Source organism: Nycticebus coucang, chromosome 9 (assembly GCF_027406575.1).
Source record: "Nycticebus coucang isolate mNycCou1 chromosome 9, mNycCou1.pri, whole genome shotgun sequence".
NCBI classification, from domain to species: Eukaryota; Metazoa; Chordata; class Mammalia; order Primates; family Lorisidae; genus Nycticebus; species Nycticebus coucang.
The window spans coordinates 371,673-383,865 of record NC_069788.1 but is presented as its reverse complement, the minus strand read 5'-3'; the positions used below and the strand labels follow the sequence as shown (position 1 = coordinate 383,865).

Below are 12,193 nucleotides of genomic sequence, written 5' to 3'. Positions count from 1 at the left end.
CAAGGTCTTTAAACAACACCTCTATTATTCGGTCACAATTCTGTGGATAAGCACTGCCCTGGATTTAGCTGGAAAATTTTTCTGCCCGTGTTGCCTGATGCAGGGCAGCTATCTAAGAGCTCACCCAGCTGGATGGTCTGAGATCGTGACTGGATGATCCAAGACCTTGCAGGGCGCACATTGAGACTGGTGTTTTCTGTGAACATGCAGGGCACACATCACAGCTGGACAGTCTGAGACCCTGCAGGGCACACGTCACAGCTGGACGGGCTGACACCCTGCAGGGCACACATCACAGCTGGACGGTCTGAGACCCTGCAGGGCACACATCACAGCTGGATGGGCTGAGACCCTGCAGGGCACACATCACAGCTGGTCGGTCTGAGACCCTGCAGGGTGCACATTGAGGCTGGTGTTTTCTGTGAACATGCAGGGCACACATCACAGCTGGACGGGCTGAGACCCTGCAGGGCACACATCACAGCTGGTCGGTCTGAGACTCTGCAGGGCACACATCACAGCTGGTCGGTCTGAGACCCTGCAGGGCACACAGTCACAGCTGGTCGGTCTGAGACCCTGCAGGGCACACATCACAGCTGGACGGTCTGAGACCCTGCAGGGCACACATCGCGGCCGGTGTTGTCTGCAGCAGGAGCTCACAGCTGCCTCCCTTGATGGCAGCTGTGCTCAGCACAGCCTTGAATGTAGAGTGCTGCACAACATCCCCTGCACTGTACCAGCCCAGGTTAGGGGGAAAGGAGGACGTCTCCACCAAAGAAGGAGTATATTGGCAGAGTCAGCTTACAAGGGGAAGTGAGAGGAGGGATAGAGTTTGCAATCTTTGTTCTTGGTGAACAAGCGGCTGCCCTCAGTCACATCATGGAGAAGGCAAATCCAGTCCAAACTACTTGGAGGATCTGTGTTCTCAGTGGCAGAGCTTTGGAAAGCTCCCTCTCCCAAGGGAGCATCAGTTATAAGACAGGTGTCTCCCCAGTGTGGAGTGAGTGGAGTCACTGCTGGGGATAGACCCTGTCGTGCCCCATGGAAGGAGGGGGGTTGTTTGGTTTGGGTTTGCAGTGGGACTGTCATTTCCCTTTACTCTCTGGATATGAAACACACTGGCATGGAATGTCAACCCCATAATAACACCTTATGTCTCTGAGATACCACAGGTGAGACTTGTCTGCTGTGACCCACCAGTAGGAAATAAGACATATTGTTCTCTGTTTGTTTATTACCATCTCATCTTTATAAGTAAAATAAAAAAAGATGTCAAATCAATTCAATAAATATATATTTAATGTCTATTTAGTGCCATGAAGATAGGCCCTGGAAATAAAAACACTACTGTAAGATGGCGTGTGTCTCCTCCCCCAGCTGGGGAGGCCTCACGGGGCCTGCAGGTGCTGAGTGTCCCTTACTGTTGTCCCTCACTGTTTGCACAGCCTCATAAATTGCATCTGCCAGGCAGCTGCTCTGGCTACTCTGCTTTCCAGGTGAAAAGCTGTGAGCTTGGCGAGCAGTCACTTGCTCTGGGGGTGGTGCCACCCCTGCCCAGCCAAGCACCTTTGTCCTCTTTTCTGCCTGACTTGCTCTTCCAACCCATTCTCTGAGCCTCGGCCCAGTGCTCCTTCCCTGAAGCCCTGACCCAGCCAGCAGCCCACTCCGCAGGCTCCTGCCACTGGGCTTTCTCAGGTCCTCCCATCCCACCTGCTGTCACTGCTGGTTTGCGTGTCCAGCTCTTCCAGGACTTTGAGCCTTTAGGCTGAGGACACATAGAGAACAGTTCTTATTTATCTCTAGAACTTTGAGCGAATTCTCAGTAAACATCTGATGAGTGTTTAGGAAATGAATGAAGAAGAAACGAATGGACAGCCAGCCTGAGAGCAGCAGCAGCACTAGCGCCATGCAGCCCCATGCAGGTAAGCTCTACCTCTCACCTGGAAACACGAGCCCTTTCTGCCCCAAATCTGCCTCCCTTGATTTTCTTCTAACAGACTGGAAGGACATTTAAAAATCTATAATCAATTTTTTTATGTTACCCTCAAGAGATTCTAAGTCAATGACTTTCCATACATGAAAAGATCCCTATTCATAAATTTCCATGACCTCTATTTTTCAGCAAGAGATTGCATTTCATGTTTATGCCCAAATCTCCTCCTTAGGCCACACAGCAATGTGACCTCCTGGGTGACACTTACCATCGGATTCATCTCAATTGAGTGGAGCATAATCTCACTGGAATCCTGCAAGCTGTTGGCGAGGTTGGTTCAAGTACTAGATCTTATCTAGGGAGGATCAGGTTTAGCCAACCTTGGGGAATGTGTTAAACCACACTCAGTCTCTCTGGATGGCAGTCACTGCCAGCAAATGGCTGTCACCAGAGTTGACATGACCAAAGCACCTGGTCAAAACAACCAAAAATGCAATGAATTTCCAAATGGTAGAATTTTGCTTAATGTAGTGATGTGGTAGCGTGAAGTCTAACAAAGAAGGTCCCCAAGCTCCTGAGGGCAGTTTCATGTCATTGTCCTCCCTGATTGCTGTCAGACCTGGAGTAAATCACCTGATGAGCATTTGTAGTAGAGACACAGTCAGACATTGTTTGAAACTAAGTTCCCTGGACACAGTTGATTAAGCCATGAAACTCAGACTTCTGAATGCTCCCAAATACCTGAGTGCTCACAGTCACCTAAGTGCTCACAGTCACCTGAGTGCTCCCAAACACCTGAGTGCTCACAGTCACCTGAGTGCTGATTCACACCTGAGTGCTCACAGTCACCTGAGTGCTGATTCACACCTGAGTGCTCACAGTCATCTGAGTGCTCACAGTCACCTGAGTGCTGATTCACACCTGAGTGCTCCCTGACACCTGAGTGCTGATTCACACCTGAGTGCTCCCTGACACCCGAGTGCTTTTTCACACCTGAGTGCTCACAGAGACCTGAGTACCCACAAACACAAGCAAGGGGGCAGGCAAGAAGCACATGCAGCCAAATGCCACTGAGTAGCGGCCCCAGGGGGCTCTCTAGTGACCCTCCATCTACTCCATTCCCCTGGCACAATGATCAGCAACACCAGGGCCTCCTTTGACTTCACCTCTCAGCCTATGGGGTGCCCACCTATAAACCTGAGCTCCCCTGAGGCTGAAGCAGGGGGATCACTTGAGGCCAGAAGTTTGAGCCAAGTCTAGGCAGCAAAGCAAGAACCCCATCTCTATTTTAAAAAGAAGAACAAGAAAATAATAATTCATAAAGTTAAAAAAAAAAGGGATGGTTCTCAGACTTCACTAGTTACCTGAATTACCTAAGGTATTGAAGGGGTGAGAGGAAATTTGCCCTCCCCCCTCCTGAAAGTTTGCTGAATGGTCAACTCACAATTAAGACAGGTTAATAAAAGAAAAGTTTTGTTTACCATACTCATGGGAAGAAATCAAGGAGTGAGTTCCCACTTTTCCAGTGGAGTTCACATATCTTCATACTCGACTTTTAGGGGGGAATTGAGGAGTACAGGCCACTGAACAGTTTCTTGGGAAGACAAATGGACAGGGAGAAATAGGGCAACTTGTAGATTAACCTGGGATACAGGTCTTTATCACTCACCTCAAGAAGGGATTTGCTTTCTCCCTCCAGCTCGGAGGTTTCCTCAGACCTTGGAGATGAATGTTCCTTACTTGTTAATTATTTGGGAGGCTAAATTCATCTACATTCTGATCTTTATTCCTGAAATATTTTGGGTACAGCAGGAAGGGGGAAGAGGAGGCCACTGTCCCCTTTGATCCTCTGATCAGGCCAGTCCAGGCCTTGCAGAGGGAGGGAGCCGCCTCCACTGTGTCTTGACTCTGAGCAGCTTTAATTCAAAGTATTCTTTCTACCAGGGGTCACATTTGGGGGTGAGATTTTCTCAGTTCCCTCAATATTTTTTAAACTTACAGATTTCCAGCCCCATTTCAGACCCACTAAATTTTTAAATCTCTTCAGGTACTTCAATGATCAACCACTCTTAGCTTTAGTGATTTTAGAAAAAACAACAACAACAAAAAAAAAAAAAAACGACAAAATTAAAAAACCATAAGATGTGCTGCTGTGAGCTGGACTGTGTACCCACAATTCACATGTTGTACCTTGCCCCAAATATCTCCAAATGTGACTATACTTGAAAGGTGGGGATTTTAAAGAGTAACTTAATATGACGCCGTTAAAGTGGGCCCTGATCACAGATGATTGATGTTCTTATAGGAATTTGGAACACAGAAAGACACAGAGGAAAGATCACATGGACTCAGGGAGAAGGTCACCAGTGCAAGCCAAGAAGAGAGGCCTGAAAAGCGACCAGCTCTTGGGGCACTTGGGTCACGGACTGCAGGACTCTGAGCTTCTCTGTTGTTTAGGCCTCTCAGTCTGTGGTGCTTTGTCATGGCGGCCCCAGCAGACAGACAACTGTGCTTCCATGGTCAACTGACCAGCTGGCGAACTGGAATGACAAGAAGACACTTGCAAGGTGCCTCAAGAGACAAGTGGACGTTATGAAGCCAGAAGACAGAGTCTGAGAAGCTGAGCTGAAGCCACACAGCTGACCTGGCTGCTCAGCTCACATCCCCTCCTGCCCGTGACTATCTAGTTAAAGTTTCTCCTTGACTGAGAGGGTGGTTGTCTCAGGAGAGGCTGAAGGGGGTCAGCTCACATAGACAGTAGGGGTTGTTGGTAAAAGTTACTTTGATTATATGATTATATGACGTTGGTAAAAGTTACTTTGTTATATGATGTTTTCTCTGATTTTTTTTTACATATTTTGTTAAAGTGAAAAATCACCTTTCTGTTACTTAAATATTTTGCATTGTTAGAATGAAGAATAGTTTGATGTTACCTCCTATCAGATAAATTTAAAATTTCCTAGGTAGATTTCCTTGTATTTCATTATAAAAGTTATTATATCTGTAACTGAGGCAGAACAGAATTAGAGGCTCCTCTTGGTGTTCCCTGGAACCACCGGCCTTCTGACAATGAAGCTTGTTTGGATCTATCCCATCTCTGCATATTGGCTGGACAGTGACAGGTGACCAGACACTCTTGTCCAGTAACAATTATATGAAAAGAAAAATATAGTCCCCATTAAAATGGCTGATTAATTGTTAAGTTTCAGTTCTGTGCAACTTCCACAGGGAGAGAAGTTGCTGAGGATGGAGGGAAAGAGAAAAGAACACATGAGTGGAAAGGCACAGCAGAGATCAGGTGAAACAGGAAGATGCTGAGCTCTTGGGAAGACAGAAACTACAGCCCTTAAGGGAGGCAGCATGGCAGAGTACTAGGAAACAGCCTCCCCAGGAGGGAGGAAATAAAGCACAATGCCAGGAAAACCGTGAGATGCCATGGGGAGCTCTGTGGGGCGAGCTTCCCCCGCCAGCCCCCATTTGTTCAGTCAGCAGCCAGGCATGGCCACCTCCTATGTCTTAGACACTGAGCTGCAATCTGGACATGCAAAAACCATTCACACAGGAGCTGGAATTTGGAACACGCCAGTCTAGAAAAAAGAATTCTCCTTAAAAGCTTAAACCTCCTCCAGAGACGTCAGGTCCTCAGTTCTTGATCTCCACAGAGCTTCCAGGCTCCGGGCAGGAAATCCACAGTGAGGCCTGTCCCTGACACCCGGGAACAGGTGACTCCCTTGGGCTGGGATGGGACTGGGTCTTCTCCAACATCCCAGCTCTGACACAGGGCCAGGCATGTAGCAGGTGTTGAATAAAAATTTCTTGAGTTAATTAACTAATGACTCAAATAATCACATCTGTCAATCCCAGGAGCCGTCACCGTGAGCCTGGCACACCTCCTCTCCTGTCCCTAGGTCCTCCCAGAAGGGACACATAAGACGGTGATGAGAAAACATAATTAAAAGCAACATCTGCTTCCTAAAGGTAAAAAAGAAAAAAAATTATTATTGAATAATTATTAAATAGAAAGTTATATACAGTACAAGCAAGTCACTACAGAGATCTCAGCAACAGAAACAACCCTTTTATAGAGCTAAGTGGCTACCTCCATTACACTCCTGTTTTCAAGATAAAATTGCTGAGTTTATCATATCCTCATCGCTGGAGACACTGTTTTCCATGTGAAGTCGGGGATGGTGGAATGTAGGCCCATCTTCTCCCAGGAGACATGGAGGTCAGGCCTTATCTTCCTTGGTAGTTGAAGGAGGTGAGGCTCTCCTGTCCCTGAGGAAACATTGCTGAGTCCTAAGACCTGACGACAGGTCTATTAGCCTCTGGCCTTAAAAGTAGCAAGGCAGCCCAGGCCTCCCAAGCTTCTCATAGTCTCCCTGGGCCGGGCCTGGCCCCAGCATGCACAGAAGCTGCCTTGGACAGCAGGTGCCCTGTTAGACAGGTCTCTGGGCAGGGCACTGAACTCCAAGGCCAATCCTAAACAAAAAGGTGAAACCTTTTTCTGAAAAGCTACTTGATAACCTTTGACCTCAAACTTGAGCAGCACAGCACTTAAAGTACACACTTTAAAATTAGACAGACCTGTGCTAAAGTTCACACCTCACTGCCTATGTGGTCTGACCTTGAGCTAATTGGTTAGTTAATTCTCTAAAACCCCATGTCCCAGGAGAGGACACAGGAGGGCGTCACCACTCTCGCTGCTGCAGAAGGAAGGTGGGATATGCACTCCGAGCCGAAGGCTGGCTTCCACCTCAGTCCCATTTTAGACACAGTCACACGTCCTGCTCCTTAGCCTCCTCCTCAGTAAATACTCAGAAGAGTTGCCAGCCCACCTGAGAACTTAATAAAAATTCACTGCTACTTTATTTCTTTCACCTTCTTCTCCCTTTTGCCAGTGGGGATTGGAAAGTGTTCCAGTCAAATTCTTTCTTTCATCTTTAATTAAGTAAAATCCTTTGAATTGCAAGCTCTCTAGACAAATTATTATCCAGCTTAAACTCGTGTAAAGGCTAAATGAAAATAATTTTAAAACCTAAAGAAGCATAAAATTCTAAATTGTGATACAGAGAAGACCTCTGGTTTTCATCCTGATTTAAGTGCCTTCCCACTTTATTTTTTTTATTTCCCAGGCAGTTTCCAAATTAAAAGAGCAAAACCTACACTTACACGTCTATTTAATACCTATGTAACTACTTGCACCACGTTAAAGAGCCAACAGTCTGTAGAGGGAGGTTGGTCTCTCCAAATGTGTAAGACCTTCCAGCTAAAATCAGATCTGGGGACCAGCTCAGTCAAATAAAACCCCCTAATTAAGTCCACTCTAACAACTAACTCACTTTTTAGATAGTGAGTATTTTTAAAGATCTACGTTGAGTGATCAGGTGTGAGCCATTCATTCTCGTTTAAACTAAGTGTAAATCAAAGCCCCTTCACCCTCTGAGAGATGAGCCTCCTCCACTCCCTGGCCATGGTGCAGCCTCCTGGGACTGTCATCAACTCCCAGATGGCAGGCTCTTCGTCTACTGAATAATCTTGATTAAAATCATTTCCAGGTTTGATTGGGGCAGATAACAAGCCAGAGCTTGGCAGGGGGGTGGTGTGGTGAACACACAGTTCAGCACGGTTGTCCAACAGAACACTGTTTGTTTTAACCTTTCACATTTTAGCCAGCTGTGTTTGAATCCATTTCCAGGACCAGCCCCATTTGGACTCTGTATCTGCCCTTTACTTGTTCTGTTGATGTGAACCAACAGATTAAACTTTCTGGCCCTCAAATTCCTGTTCTGTAAACTATGGATAATGATACCTTTTTCATGTGGTTATTTGGGGGATTAAATGTGATGGTGTGTGGGGCCTGTACTGCCACCCAGGACCACGTGGCCTGTGTGACCCACGTGGCCTTGTGACCTATGCAGCCTGTGTGACCTGCAGCCTATACTCGGGGAACATCTGTATCCATCTCTCTCCTTTCTCTCCAGACAAATGAATGGGCTGATTGTCAGCCCAGACCACAGACTCAGTGCTATCTTCCCAAACCCACAGGAAAAAAACTTACGTCCAACTCACCCTTCAGGTCCTCACTTTACCCTGCTGCCTCCATTGTACCTGCTCACCCTACTCAAAGCCACCTCTTTCTCTGAGTCCCTCTGTCACTGCCATGGCTATGCCAGTCACACCACGTGGCACATCCTGCTGGTCGTCCATCTTTGCTGAGCCCCATCTGGGCTCCATCACCAGATCCCTGGGCATTTCTGTGTCCAGCCCGGAGCTCTCATCATAATCTGTCTACCTCTGAGCTCCTCTGAAAGCAGCTGAAGGGTCTGATTACTGGGAAGATGACCCCAGGACATACAGATGGGGAAATCAAGGTAGGAAAGGGCAGGTGCCACTTGAGCTGCATCAGTGAGCTGGTGGCCAGGGAGCACCCTTCAGAATTGTCCCACCAAGGGACACAGAAGCGGGAGTATTTATTCACAGACTCTCACCCAGCATTGGTGAAGGGTGTCCCGGAGCACCCATTTCCAGCACCTCTGGCAGCCTACACATTGCTCAGCAAGCTCTTTTCCTTGCAGGGAGATGAAGAAAGAGCCAAAGACAGGTCAGGTGAGAAGCTGCTGTGTCCACTGGGCCCTCCACTTGGCTGCAGGCAAGCTCGGGGCTGGGACACCCACATCACCTGCCACAGACATTAATTAAAATCTAGTTAGCATTGAATGAATGGAAAAATAAATATCAGAGAAACATTGCCTTTATCATAGTAGAAAGCCATCATCTAGAACAGTTACACCTATTCCTATTCGATTGTATGTGACACATCGTGTGTAAGGCCCAGCTCTGGCATGTCCCAGGACAGAGTATTGGGTATTGTGCTCCCAGCTCTGTGTGGGGACTGTGACAGCCCAGGTATCACCATAAAGGGCAAAGGAGAAAGAGGAGCTCATGGCTGGTGAGAACCATTCTCAACCACTTCTCAAATCTTAAGTCAGCTCTCAGGCTGTAAAAACAACTCGAAATTTCTTAAGTTTTCCAAAAGCCCAGTCAAGAGAAACAAATAAGGAACCACTCACACAGCCCACATCCTGGACGCTCCCATAACTATTCGCTCTTTCCACACCCGCTTTGTGTTTTCTTTGCTCCTGCGGACGCCGTGACTTCGTGTTTCCACAGGGCGCTACTTGGGGAGGGCCGCTGGCAGCACAGACAGCCCCGTGACCCTGAATAGCTTCTCTCTGTCCCTGGCTGCTTTACCAAATCCCTGCGGGGGTAGAAATAGAGACCCAGCCCTTGAAAGCAACATGTTCTGTTTCTTAATCCCGTTACACAGTTCACAAGAAATTTCTTGGAAGAATGTCAGCCTTGACATCCTACATTTTTCCACAGTAATAATGGCAAAATTAGCCCAAAATCAACTAATAAAAAACAGTAAGAGCAATAATAAAACCCCAAGTTGCTTATTAATTCTTATCACGTCTAATCCTCTTCTTTTGCTGTTTTTCATTTAACACCCTAAATTAGAGCGGAAGTACGTCAGATCAGGCAATGTATCTTCAGCGATGCAGACAAATGTGACCAGAACCTGCTCAGAGCAAAGCCTCCTACAGACACAGCCACACTGGTAACTCTGGGTGTGCTCAGAAAGCTGACGCCCAGACCAGAAATAACATCTCCTGAGTGAGCATCCTAGGGCCACGTAAAGTGTGAAAGGTTTCCTCAGGATTAAACTTTAAATTATTCCTAGCTGAATAGCTTCTTTCTTTAAAAACAAACAAACAAACAGAACTTGACTACGGTGCTGAGCTAAAAGACACTTTTTTTTAGGTGAGCTGTGACCTCCTTCCAGTCTGGCTCACAAACATCCACCATCTCAGTAAAGCCAAACGTTCTCCACACCCAGGCTTTCCTACCACATTCCAAGAACAGAATTTTCAAAGTCTCAGAAAACCAGGCAGCTCCCCATAAAGAGTTTACCAATTATGACCTTTGGTAGCCTGTTTTGTTAGGAAGCCGACAGACAAACTTCCTTTTGTTAGGAAGCCTGGGTGAGACCCAAGGTGGGGAGTCCAGAATGATCCTCAGCAGAGGTAGAGATCTTTGGAAGTGCTTAAAAATAGAAGTCATGGCCACTAGAAAGAAATGTGCTCATAGCTGCTGCAGGAAGAAAATAGCAAGTATCATATTAAGTAGACCCTTATCCACAGCAGACTGTTATCCTGTGGGTCTTTTCCATTTCCTGGGGCACAAAAGAGAAATCACACCTGTCCCAGCTCCCAGGTGATGACACCTACCTGGGGGCTTTAGTGATGAGTACAGGGAGAGAACACGGGCTCCTCAGGCAGCCCCGTGCTCCACACTGGACACGGGAGAAGGGGAGCCCAGTGTGGGGGAGGCTGGTCTCTAAATTACCAGCTAACCCCTCTGAGCCCATCTGCTCCCCAGTGAGGACAGCACCATGTCAGGAGCCCTGTGAGCTGCACAGATAACCACTTCCTTCCCTGCTCCCGCTGCTTTGTCTGCTCCTTCATGAGCAGCATCTCCCTCGAAGAACTTCCCAGAGGGTCAGGCACTTGGAACTGAAACACACTTTCCACTGTTATAAACAGAGCATAGGGGACATGGGACACTTCCACATGTTAAACACGTATTATTTGCCATCAGGCTACAACTACCACAAACAATGTTCTTTGAGACACTGAAACCAGAATTCCCAACAAGGTCAACCTTACGGGTAACTGGAAGAGAAGCAGGAAACACCTGGGCCATCCCCTTGTTACTGAATCTGCCAGGGTCCCACAAGACGGGCAAAACAAGGCTGTGTGCTCATGTCACAGCCGCCCAGTAGGAGGGACAAGCAAGGGCTGAAACCCAGGCTTCACCTTGCCCCTACCAAAAGCCCCTGGCTCTGTGATGGCAACATGGCCTTATTTTTCTTTGCATGAGGGAGCCTCTGAGGGCCAAGCCCGTGGCCCACAGGGCTGAACGTCCTGCAAGAGGAAATGTTCTCTGACTCTTCTGCCCTGAGAAGTCACAGGGAGTTGGTGAGCCTGGTGGAAGCCAGCCAGTCACATCATCTTGGATGAGTCTCATGCCATCCTCGCGAGAGCTGTGACATTGTCATCACACCTGTATCTGTTTCCACTTCTGTACAGGGTCCCATGCTGGGCCACCCTCTCACCCAGTCACACCAGCCATGATTATGGCTTTCAAGGGATAGACCGTGGCCCTGGCGTGGGGGCACCTTCCCCAGCACCACCTAGAGGACTTGCTCTCTCCCTTCCAGACAGCCACTACCCCACAGGCCTCTGGCGGCCACCCCAGCCCCGTCCTACTCAGGCTCTTCTAGAATTCCAGGGAGTAAAGTGAATAATCAGGTGAGTACTGGGCAGGAGCTGGCACTCACCAAATGTTGGCAGGAAACATACAGGAGCAGATGGGCACGGATGCTCGGAACCTGGTGCCGTGCGTCTCTTGACAAGCCAGATTCCAGGTCATGATGCAATTCGTGGTCTTTGATGCACCCAAAGGGACAAGTTAGCACAGGCATCTGGCTGCCCTGCAGACTTCCTGATTAGAGGAAATAAAAGCTGATATGGCACAGCAGTGACCTGCAGGCTGGAATGTTTTATAAATAAAGAACACAGACATTATGCCGACAAGGAAAAACAGAGCTGGAGCCAGGAGGCAGGGAAGTTCCTTGGTAAAGAAGATGCAAGACAGGTGGGTCCCTGTGACAAGAAGGGGACGGCAGGGGGGCAGGTGCCTGTCACTGCAGGGTGTCCCCCGCCTGCTCCCCCAGACCTCCAGTAGCCAGCCTCAGAGCCAGGCAGAGAGATGTGGGTTAGCCATGAGCCTTCACCATCAGAGACATGCATCCCAACTCCAAGGAGTAAGTGCCCACCTGCCTGTTTCTCCTGAACAGCCCATCCGTCCCTCCTTTCCCAGCATCTCAGGCTGGGTGGAAGCCGGCTAGCTCACACCCCCGTCTGCAGCCTCAAAAAATCATCTACTGCACTTACTCGAGAGAAATACAAGAAATATCCACATCACACCATAAAAGACAGGCTTGCTGGAAATAGGGCCTTTTGCCACCCTTACTAAGTATGCTTTCAGATGCTCCCGCCCACCTCTGTGTATCTGGGCAAACCACATCCTCAGGAAATGCAGCTGGTTGCACAAGTCAGCACTGGGAGGGCCTGGAGAAACACAGCACTCTCAGCTGACTCACTGGATTGAGCTTGAAACAGAACATCTAGCAGG

At 48.1% G+C, this 12,193-nt stretch overlaps 1 long non-coding RNA gene across 1 annotated transcript; it reads left to right on the top strand.

Annotated features, from left to right (window-relative positions):
- Positions 1-1,362: 1,362 nt before the first annotated feature.
- Positions 1,363-5,888, top strand: LOC128593547 (uncharacterized). Its single transcript, XR_008382379.1, has 3 exons — positions 1,363-1,922; positions 2,166-2,264; positions 4,239-5,888. It is a non-coding gene; the product is annotated as an uncharacterized LOC128593547 (long non-coding RNA).
- The last annotated feature ends 6,305 nt before the right edge of the window (positions 5,889-12,193 follow it).